The sequence below is a fragment of the Engraulis encrasicolus genome, unplaced genomic scaffold (genome assembly GCF_034702125.1).
Source record: "Engraulis encrasicolus isolate BLACKSEA-1 unplaced genomic scaffold, IST_EnEncr_1.0 scaffold_272_np1212, whole genome shotgun sequence".
Lineage (NCBI taxonomy): Eukaryota > Metazoa > Chordata > Actinopteri > Clupeiformes > Engraulidae > Engraulis > Engraulis encrasicolus.
This window is the reverse complement of record NW_026945558.1, coordinates 21,694-32,771: the sequence shown is the minus strand read 5'-3', so window position 1 is coordinate 32,771 and position 11,078 is coordinate 21,694. Positions and strand designations below refer to the sequence as shown.

Sequence of the window (11,078 nt, the reverse complement as noted above, 5' to 3'; positions counted from 1 at the left end):
GGGGGGGCTGGGATAATTACCACATTAAAACAAAGCTGAAGATGGCTGCCTGCCGCTGTGGAAACTACAAGATAACTCCCAAGATAAAATGAAATGTAATGACATTCACTACTACATCACTGACAAACTCATTAAACAGTAACACGGAAATATCAAATGCACAAACTCCTTTGTTACTTTCCAGATAGCAATCTCGCAGTGCATCTTCATCCAAAGAGCACGTTTGATATTATATTCATAAGGGCTGCAGATAAAAAAAAAGAAAGAAAAAGAAAAGGAAAAAGAAAAAGAAAGCAACACTGGGAAGGCAGCCCACCCGGGATGTGAGGGATTAGAAGAGAATTAATTACATTACATCACTCCCCTTAGTGCTCCATCCATCAGCAGGATATTTTACAATCTCCAAAGACGATCTGCATACACGCAGCGACATGATTACTGTCAACAGATACTGTCGTCTCATCTAGAGTAGCACTTTCAAAAAGCCCTAGACCTCTTGTATCCGCACCCTCTCTCTCTCTCTCTCTCTCTCTCTCTCTCTCTCTCTCTCTCTCTCTCTCTCTTTCACTCTCATTTCTCTTCTTTTCATTCTATCTCTCTCTCTCTCTCTCTCTCTCTCTCTCTCTCTCTCTCTCTCGTGGTGACAGAGAGGTACATGCATCATGTCATGCACACTCCTCGAGCTGCCCCTTCTTGTGTCTATGCTCTCATCTCCTGAGGCGTTTTAAGCCCCCCCCGAAGTTTCTCAACAACAGCGCATGACCTCTAAGTCAGCATGAGCCTCTCTGCTCAAAGGAAAAGAAACACATAACACATATCTGACCAGCTCCAATTCACAAACACAACAATACAAACAAATATATATACCAAGCATTCTGATCTTAGAAAAGAAAATGGCCTTAGCCTTGGTGATGTTCATTCATTAAACGTATCTCAAATCTGCAATTCTGTGATCGATTCGTTTCTTGTTCTCTTTCATGTATTTCTTTTCATCACTGATGGATTATTTCCCTGAAGATCATGTCATAAAGGCAGTGCTGTTCTTTTATGAGCCATCTTTCCTTCTCCTCAGAGGTGCTGTGGGTGCATTCCAATATGCAGACTCCTGTCCTCCACTTGCTCACTTCCCTCCTTGTGGCCTCCTGATGACGTCACCGACAACAGGATTGTATTTCAATATCTCACAAAAGTTCAATTCTAAGCTCATTTTCTCATTTGCAAACGGGATGGTGAATGAAGATGGAATAGTCCCGAAAAAGTTGTTGTGGCTAGGCTGACAGCTGACAGGGGAAACTTTATTGTTTTCTCCACGGAGGCGGGGCATCATCGAAATGCGAGGCCACAAGCACAGACCAAGGACGGGAGTCGGCATATTGGTATCCGCCCCGTAACTGTGCATCTGGTCAAGGGAAGCTTTCTGAGCTCCTCCAATACATGGGTTCTCAGTGTTTATCAACACGATGTTATGAGGAGGGGCTAGACCGTGGCAGCCAACCATGTGAGCTATTTTTTTGACCGACAGCGGTTTCCAACAGTCAGAGGTTGAGTTGTGCGCAGCTAGGTTCGCGCAGTCAGGTTATAAACAAAATTTAGAACTCATGTAATACATTGTATATAGGGGAGGCATAGTGCACATCGGGAGCTGTCCAGTGCTGAAGCCAGAATGCCCATTGAATCCCAATGCAAACTATTGTTAACAAGCTGGTCAGGGGATGCTTTCTGGGCTCTTCCAATTGATCCCTTTAGAAGTTACGTCGTCACTGAGTGCATGCGCATTGTTGGCTCAAGCTTAACACACACACACACAGACAGTACAGACCCTAAAGATAGAAGAGCTGCCGTCCTGAAGTGTGTTCTGTTGTAAAAAAAAAAGAGATCCTAAAAGTACACTTGTTAGGGAATAGGCTGTTCCAGAAGCATAGGAGATGTTTGTGGTTACAAGAAATTAAATGTGCCGTCTGTACTGAGGACACCATCAGAAATGTCTGTGTCCTGACCATCCCTTTTCTTATTTCGGAAAAAAAACAGTAATCTCAACTAATGTGCGGTACATGGTCGATTGTGCTCCAACAATGCGTGCGCAGCCCGATCACGTCACATCTAGGAGCGCTGTGGTGCGCATCGGGAGCTGTCCAGTGCTGAAGTCAGAGTGCCCATTGAATCCCAATGCAACAACCTGTCTATCTATTCATGGACCACAAGCATTCAACAAACATCAAAGCAATATTGAAAGCACTTGTTTTTTTGCCACTTTCAAAATGCTAATAAGAGGTCATTCCCCCTCGGAGGCGGGTGGCGAGCGGGATGCCGGACGGGCTGGATCAGAGCGGAGCCTGAGGGGGCAGAGGATTGAGGATCGCAGCCATGTTGACACACACACACACACACACACACACACTGAGGACTGAGGAGTACAGCCATGTTGATGTTTATGCAACCCAGTGGCTGTGCCTGCTTGGCCTGGGTAAGCCAGATTCCCACACATACACACTTGGGCACACACACACGCACACACGCACACACATACACACACGCACACACACACACAAACACACACACAACACACACACACACACACACACACACACACACACACACACACACACACACACACACACACACACACACGGGGGTAGATGACGTGACGTGTAAATTTTGCTGTCGCAGGCTCTTAAAATTAAGTAAATTCATGCTTTCAAAATTGTCAATGCTTTAAATGATTAAACTAATGTCGTTGTTGTGAAAAAGTAATGTGTAATAAATCCAGAGCTTAAATAAGTATACTTAATTTTGAGTCAAATGTCACATTTGTCCTATGGTGTGACTGAGGCAAGCCTGGTTCTCCATATTAAAACATTTTTAAATAAATAATCAAAGCTCAGTCATTTGTCTAAACAACCCTGGCATGTTTTTCAAGGTGTCTTTTTTAGCAAGTGGCAATGCTTAATTTTTTTCCTGTTTTTCTGAGACCGTATGGACTTATGAAACTTTGCCGCAGAAAACAATGTCCTGTGGTGTGAAATCATATTTTTGGTTAATTCTGTGGATATTTATCTATTGTTGAAGCTCCAGCGGTACATAAATTGTGACTTTAGCCCAGGGGTCGGGAACCTTTTTGGTGGAGAGAGCCATAAACGCCCATTTTTTAAAAAATATTTTTTGTGAGAGCCATACCATTTTCGCCATTATTTCTAATGCTAATTGTCATGCACAGAAGGGAATAAAAGTAACGCTTGCATTGGGGACAAGAAGGGAGAGCTAACGAAAGAAGAACTAAAACTACTTGTAGATGTGCTGATGTGCATTTAAGAAGCCACGCGCATGCATTATCTATCTTTTATGCATCGGAGTTGCCAATGAGCAATGAGAATGACGGAGGTGCTTCTATTCTAGCCATCAGACAGACACAGGGAAGGTGCATGAGGAGGGAGGAGGGAGGGAGAGAGAACTTCAAGACAGGATGCTCATCTTGGTCGCGCTGACATAGTTAACATTTTACAGTTGATATGTGGCTGACATGTCTATTTTTAGTAATTCGCGAAAATGCCCTACAAAGCGCGTCCCTTACCGACATGCGTCCCCAATACAGAACGCATGATTTAACCGCCAAATAGGCTACAGGGCGATTCCGTATTTCAGGGGACGAATGGCAACCCTACGTTTGCCTTCGCATTGTGGCACCAGTTATCTCGCAATCACACTAAACTGGGAAAGACTTACGTCAGTTGATTCAGCAAAAGTTCTTCCTGTAATCGAGGGAGAAGTACAGCGCTGCATTTATATCCCTCACTTGCGTTTCCTCCACTTGATTTGCCATCATAATGGCACGGTCGTGAACAGTTTCTTTGTTTTGGATACAACCGTTAGCCAGCTGAACTTTAGGTAAAGCATTACGGATGGAATGTTATCTCACACGACACGACCCAGCGCTGGCACGGCATTGTCCAATAAAAAAACGCGTTTTTCATATCTGTACAGTAGCCTTCGTCGAAGGCCTGTGCTTGGTTCAGCTGATCGGACCTGGGATTGATTAAATGCGCGATCATACTTTATATTTTGAATATTATCTTAACGTTTCGATTTCAGTAGGTCCATTTTTAATTTAGTGCCGTAACAAAATTATTCATGGCTTATTGAGTAAACAAATGACAGGTTTGTCCGAGAGCCACATGCAGTTCCCAAAAGAGCCACATGTGGCTCGCGAGCCATAGGTTCCCGACCCCTGCTTTAGACCCTTAAGAAGCCAATGGCAAGGGTGGATTTTAGATTTTTCTCTCAGAGTTCTTCAGTCAATCAATTATGTTTGGCTACCACAAGATGTATTAGTTTTGTAGTCCTTTGGTGTGACAGCCATAAAATACGTTTTGACAATAGTGTATATTTTTCATATTTTTTTCTTATGTAGATGTATGAAAATGCATCTTACTAAAGGTGAAATTGTATTTCAGTTGGCAACGACATGGCTTTAAATTAACTCAAAAGCTCAAAAGTCCTATGGTGTGATGGTAAAAGTCCTATGGTGTGATGGTAAAAGTCCTCTGGTGTGACACTTTGGAGTATCACACCAAAGGACAAACAGGTCACACCAATGGACTAGATATTTGAAAAATAGCTTTTAAAACAACTGGTACATATTTTGTTGTTGTTGTTGTTTGACTAGATAAATATTGTGTATTCAAATTACTTATTCCTTTATTGGCCTTTGGAATTTATACTTTGATGCATTGTTGATGAATATTTGCTGTTGATTTTAGATACTGTCAAATGATATAAAATGTCATTAATGGTGCTTTGAAACCATAAAATATAACAGTAACAGTGAAGGAAAGATCAGTGAGAGAGTATATAGAGGAGTATAGATGAATAAAGTATGCTGTGGAGAGCTCAATATACAGCATAAATGTGCTGTCCAGGTTGAGATACCAAACAGGCACTGGCCACTACACACTACAGGTTCAATGGTGTGACAGTCATAGCATACCTACAAAAGTGTGATGGTCATGCCAAGGTCACACTTCAGTATGAGTCTTATGAGCTCTGCAGGTTACATTCAATGACCGCATGGCTGTCATTAAGAGTTACGATAGGCTGATAATCGACGATTCAAAGACTTATAAGTGTAAAGTGTAGGTCCACTTTGACTACAACATTATATTATGATCAAAAGACAAAATAATCATGTTAATATATTTGTTTCTGGCTCAGTTTTGCATTTCTGTCCTTTAGCGTGACATGAATGTCCTACGGTGTGACATGTTTTAAATACTCAAATATTTGTTTGAGCTAAACAATATGTTTGATAAACACTGAATATTGCATTAGGGAAGAACAAATTATCGTCCCTGAAAAGTTAGTATAAATTCGGACAATTTTGAACATTTAAAAGAAAGATATCCCTGTTTTTCCTCGAAGGTTTCTATTAATCTCACATCTAATGGGAAAAAAATACTTAAATGGTAATTTCTCATTAAATTAAGACTTTAAAAAATTGCAATAAATATGAAGAGTGTAACAATGTTCATAAAACTCCATCAAGCCATTTCTATATTACTTAATGTATTTATTTCTTAACGTCACACCAAAGGACATATTTTCAGCAAATTGCTTTATGAACGTAAATAAATAATCAATGAATAGACCAACATTGTGACCACTTGGATTTTTTGAAAGATTAATTGCTGCACTATGTAGACATATACTTTTTTCCCTCATAAACAATGTTTTGTGAAAAAATGTTTTTTGCTGCCTATCCGTCATCTACCCACACATACACACACACACACACACACACACACCGTGTGTCAGCGATGTCATCCTTCCCCATACCCAGTTGCGTAGGATGTTCTCACTCCTGATAACGTGGAGGCCACCTGCTGTGTGTTTTCATTTCCACATGCTTTGTTCGTATTCCCAATGCAATGAATTACAGACGAGCAATTTAGAGACACTGTGACACAGTTTGCTATACTGAGCGTCCAGATCAGGCTATTCCCGTCGAGGAGCTACTCGGACGAAATTAAGTTTCTTCTCGTTTTTCTCCTAAAATCTTTGTCTGAACTTACAACTACAAACAACTGATTTGCTTTAGTGTTACTTTTGCGTTACCTTGTTATCACTCTTACAACAACATAAACACATAGGCTAACCTCCCCACCATCCAAATAGATTTTTGCTTTCCACCAGGCTAGCCTACATAACTTTTTTCGCGCCGAGCCCTACTCGGCTTTAGTTTCGCCTCACCTCATAGTCAATTTTACCACACTACACCAACTATCCCGCAAAAATAACCTTTTCTGCTGCATCCGCAGACCTAATTATGGCCAACTCTACCTGCGCCTGCAGTGATCTAGCTAATGCTAATGAAAGACTAGCCAAAGCCAACATGACGATTGAAACACTTAGAAGTGACATTCGCCGGCTACGTTGCGAGATAGTCATAAAATCCCATAACACCACGTTGAAACACCAAACCAGTAATACTAGCGCCAACCTAACTACACTATCTTTTCTCCCAGGCCACAGCAAACACCAGCCGAAGTCCTCCGAATCCACCGTGCTCCACTCCCGTCGCGCGTCGTAGCTGGACGGACGTGGTTAACGGCGGCAGGGGAGTACTGCAGAAATGTTCACCACCTCTAGTGACTAGCAATCGTTTTTCTGTACTTGACACAGTCATCGATGCAGAAACTGACCCTGTCCCCCCCTCCCACCAGGTGCCCAAGCCTCTACCACCAAGAGTGCGACCCAGTAGCCGCCGGACCCTCGCTACCCCCAGGCAAATCACCCGAGAGCAGCCTGCCCATTCAGAACCCCGGCGACCATCAACAGTCCTCATAGGATCTTCGATGGTTCGCCACGTAACCCTACGAAACGCCCAGACGTGGTGCCTACCTGGAGCTCTCGTAGCCGATGTCCAGTCGAATGTGCCAGACGCGCTGTCACAGTATCCTACTGCCAAAACTCTCATCGTCCACGCAGGCTCCAATGACATCCGGCTGCAGCAGTCTAAAAAACTTGAGTCCGATTTCCTCTCCCTTATTAATACCCTTCGCAGCACTGGAAAAAAATACGCTATCTCAGGCCCCATCCCCTCTGTTTGTTTCTCTGCCTTCCAGTTCTCCCGAATCCGCCAACTGCACGTCTGGCTGATGAGACACTTCCACCAAGAATCCATCTCCTACGTTGACAACTTCTCCGCTTTCTGGAACCGCCGAAACCTCTTCGCACGAGATGGAAGGCACTTAAACAGATCTGGTGCTCGTCTCCTCGCGACCAACCTGGAGCTGACCCTCGAAGCCCATCGGTCCTTGGATTGACTAACAGGTGTTTCAAATCCAAAGCACTACACCAACTTAGACACTGCGTGCCCAACAGAGAGTACTCCACTAGCTATCCACGCTGTCACTACCCGTAGGAAAGCTCGCAGATGTAGACCCTCTGGTTGTGTACACAACAACCTAATTACGATTGCACCTGAACGCATAAACAATAGCTCTACTACTTTGAATGTTAATGCTGCATTACTTAACGTGCAGTCCTTGACCAACAAAAGCTTCGTAGTAAAGCAGCTGGTCTCGGACAAAAACATAAGCTTTATGTTTCTTACCGAAACATGGCTTAAAGACGACGGGGCGGCTACTTTTATTGAGGCTTGCCCTTCCGATTACAAATTCCTTCACGCCCCGAGACTAAATAAACGAGGCGGAGGCGTAGTAGCCATACTTTTCTCCAACAAATTTAATTGTACTAAGATGAATCTGGGCTCTTTCTCTTCATTTGAATACATGGCAATGAGGGTCCAAGCAAACCTCAAACTGATTATGATTGTTCTGTACCGTCCACCGAAGTTCTCTTCGTCATTTCTATCTGATTTCTCCACCTTCCCTACTAACAATTTTCCGTTACGAGAATGTTCCCGGAACATGAGGCTTTGTTTTTTTTTCGGTTATTTTACGTTGTTTTTTGGGTCTGTTATGGTTATAATTTGGTTAACAGGAAAGTTTTTTGTTTTGTTCCCTGAACGTTTTTTTGTATGGTTCCCGGTCGGTTCATCTACGTTTTTTCACCGTTCCTTTATTCGTGTTCATGTTGGTTTTCAAAAGGTTCCCTACAACATAATAGTAACCTTCTTGCATAGGCTATTTCCCATTAGGCCTACAAGCTGCAGACATATGACAACATAATGGGAAATGCCCATAATGTTGTCATATTTCTGTAGTTTGTAGGTCTAATTCATTATTAAAGTGTTGAATGCATTTGAAATGACAAGGCAAATGTTGAAGGATGATGATGTTTAATAGGAAAATATCAGGAATACAACATAGGTAAGAGGGTAACAGTGCAACATTACAATGTTTTTTCATAATAAAATGCAAACAAGGCAGAAAAAACAAACAAACAACAAAACCAAACAATGTAAAATGCACAAAATAAGAATGAAGATGGCAAAAATGGATGTGAGTGAATATAATGTGTTTCCAGTCTTGAGGCTGAGGTAATGCCTAATTGACAAATATCAGGAATTCAACATGGGTGAGAACAGAGCAACATTATATTACAATTTCATCATAAAATGCCTTCAAGGCTCAAAGTAAAATAAATAAATAAATAAATAAATAAAAACTATAAATAAAATACAGAAAATAAAAATGTTGGTGTGTGTTTTCAGTCTTGAGGACCAGCTGACCTAAAAAGAATAATAAATAAAAAGTTTAAACCAACTTAGTAGCCTACCAATGTCATGTCAATATCATTTAATTAGCTTATTGTGACTATTAATTGATTGATAAAAGACACACTGAAGTTTAATTTACCATCTGTGTAGTCCAAATTTCAGAGTATGCCCAATGCTATTCTCAATATTCGCTTCCTGCAGGACAGAGAAGTTCTGCGTGTAGGTCTCTGCAAATGGATGTAAAGAAAGGTGGGACATTTAAATCTGAATCAAACTTGGCATAACACAGATTTACACAGATATTTTTTACGGAGAATATACCTGCTAATCTTACCTGTTATAACTTTGCAAAGGGTCAGGTTCTGGAATGCATGCACGTTCTATTCCTCCTCAGGCTGTAATGTCCCAGGACATGGTGTGTGGGTAGCCACCCACGGCGGACAGCAGCTGCCGTATTCGCCCATCCCAGGCTTTCCCAAGGTCTACAAAAATTAAAGCAGATGATGAAAATGAAATATGAAAACTAATATGGAAAACATTATGTTGTCTATCTTCATTAGCCAAACCAGTACATTATACATTATATACAGCAACACATAATTCACATAATTATGCCAAAATAATTACCATTTGGTTTCTCATTTCTGGTTGAGCTAGGCTTCTGGCTAGCTCCCCCAGCTTATGCTCTCTGCTGCACTGGACCAACAGCAGGTTGTGGCATGTTCAAAGCCATGGCAGCCTTCAAAGTCATGGACTTCCTCTCCATAACCTCCATCTTCCTTGTCATTGGCCCCATGTGCTCTTCCATGGCTACATTTGTGATATAATTCATTTTAGTGTAGGAACATAATATACACATCATACTGTATGTGAATATGTGTGTAGTAGGCCTACTTACCATGTACTTTATGAATTCTGTTATCCTCAAAAGGGTCTTCTTGTGTTCCTCCAGGACTACAGGTGGAATTGAGATGAAATTCATTTTAGTTCAAAACACTTTTGCTGTATGGACATCAACAAGTACACGGAGCGCATACACTTTATAACAACAGCAATACCAGAAGCCCCCTCCTCTTTACCATTCCAGATGTTTTTGAATGGATGATGTTTGTGCCTCAAATCTTCCGAATGGCTGGGTGCTGTGCCATGAGTTTGGGAGGGAGTTGCAGCTTCACAGCTGTGAGGCATTTACATATCTGGATAGAAAGATGACACTAATGTCATTCCTTTAATAGTGGGCTTCTTATGCATATAATTTCAAAACATAAACCCATACTAACACATCAAATAACTGAAAAAACGTACATGATGGTGGTGGAGGTGTAGATCTGAAAAGAAAACGAAATCTCAGGTCAGGTCACTCGTCCATCTCCACCGGGTGTGGAATGTGTTGAGGTCCATGGTGTTGTCTTCTGCCTGAGCCTGGTCTCTCCTTGCTGCGTCTCGCACAGCCTGTACAGCAGTAACATGCAATAATATAATGCAAGCAATTTGTACGCAATGAAAAGTGGGGAAATTTAGATACAACAACACCACCAACACAGATTACAACACCAACATAAATGTAAGCACACAATTTCAGTTTACAAACATACTTGACAAAAATACACACAGGATTAAAACTGATGAGTTAAGAAGATACATAGTATGACAGTAGCATTGCATTCAATCGAGCAGGAAGGTTTGATGGTAACTTGTGCCTGTGGCTGGTATACTAAAATGGATAAAATGAACTACAATGCATGTCAAAGACTTAGCAGTAAATGAATCTACACTAGAAATACACCCCCACCCCCATGCCACTCTAGCTCCACACAGCCTGCTGCAACACACACACACACACACACACACACACACACACACACACACACACACACACACACACACACACACACACACACACACACACACACACACACACACACACACACACACACACACACACACACACACACACACACACACACACACACACACACACACACACACACACACACACAATGCTCTATGCACTACAGTATGTAATTCACATGGCTTGTGTTCTTACCAGCAGTTTAGGTCAGCTCCATTCAAATGGCAGATTTGAGGGGTTCTTCAGGATTTTTGTGGGGGTGGGTCTTCTCAGGTGAGGGCCAATCATAACGTGCCAAGAACTGATGCAGCAAAGGCAGTCAGCCGTGAGTCAACAGCTAGGGGCATTTGCATTTGAATAAGCCTAACTGAAGTCACAGGCAGAGATGTGTCTGCATTATAGACACCCTGATCTGTGATGCTTTCAATAGCATTAGACCTACCAAAAGACAATATCTCGCACTGAACTGCCTTTACTTTAATCAAATTTATGAAAAGCTGTGCTGTCATTGAAACTGATGCTTTATCGCCTTCAATGACCTATTTATAGATT

The 11,078-nt window shown here is 41.9% G+C and overlaps 1 long non-coding RNA gene across 2 annotated transcripts; it reads right to left on the bottom strand.

The window, feature by feature from the left end:
• Nucleotides 1–8,636: 8,636 nt before the first annotated feature.
• On the bottom strand, nucleotides 8,637–9,827 carry LOC134442976 (uncharacterized). 2 transcript variants are annotated; one of them, XR_010033524.1, is made up of 5 exons: nucleotides 9,573–9,827; nucleotides 9,302–9,484; nucleotides 9,009–9,156; nucleotides 8,814–8,901; nucleotides 8,637–8,686 (listed from the first exon to the last, which is right to left on the bottom strand). It is a non-coding gene; the product is annotated as an uncharacterized LOC134442976 (long non-coding RNA). The 2 variants fall into 2 exon arrangements; XR_010033523.1 differs by having other exon boundaries at nucleotides 8,814–9,156.
• Nucleotides 9,828–11,078: the final 1,251 nt, after the last annotated feature.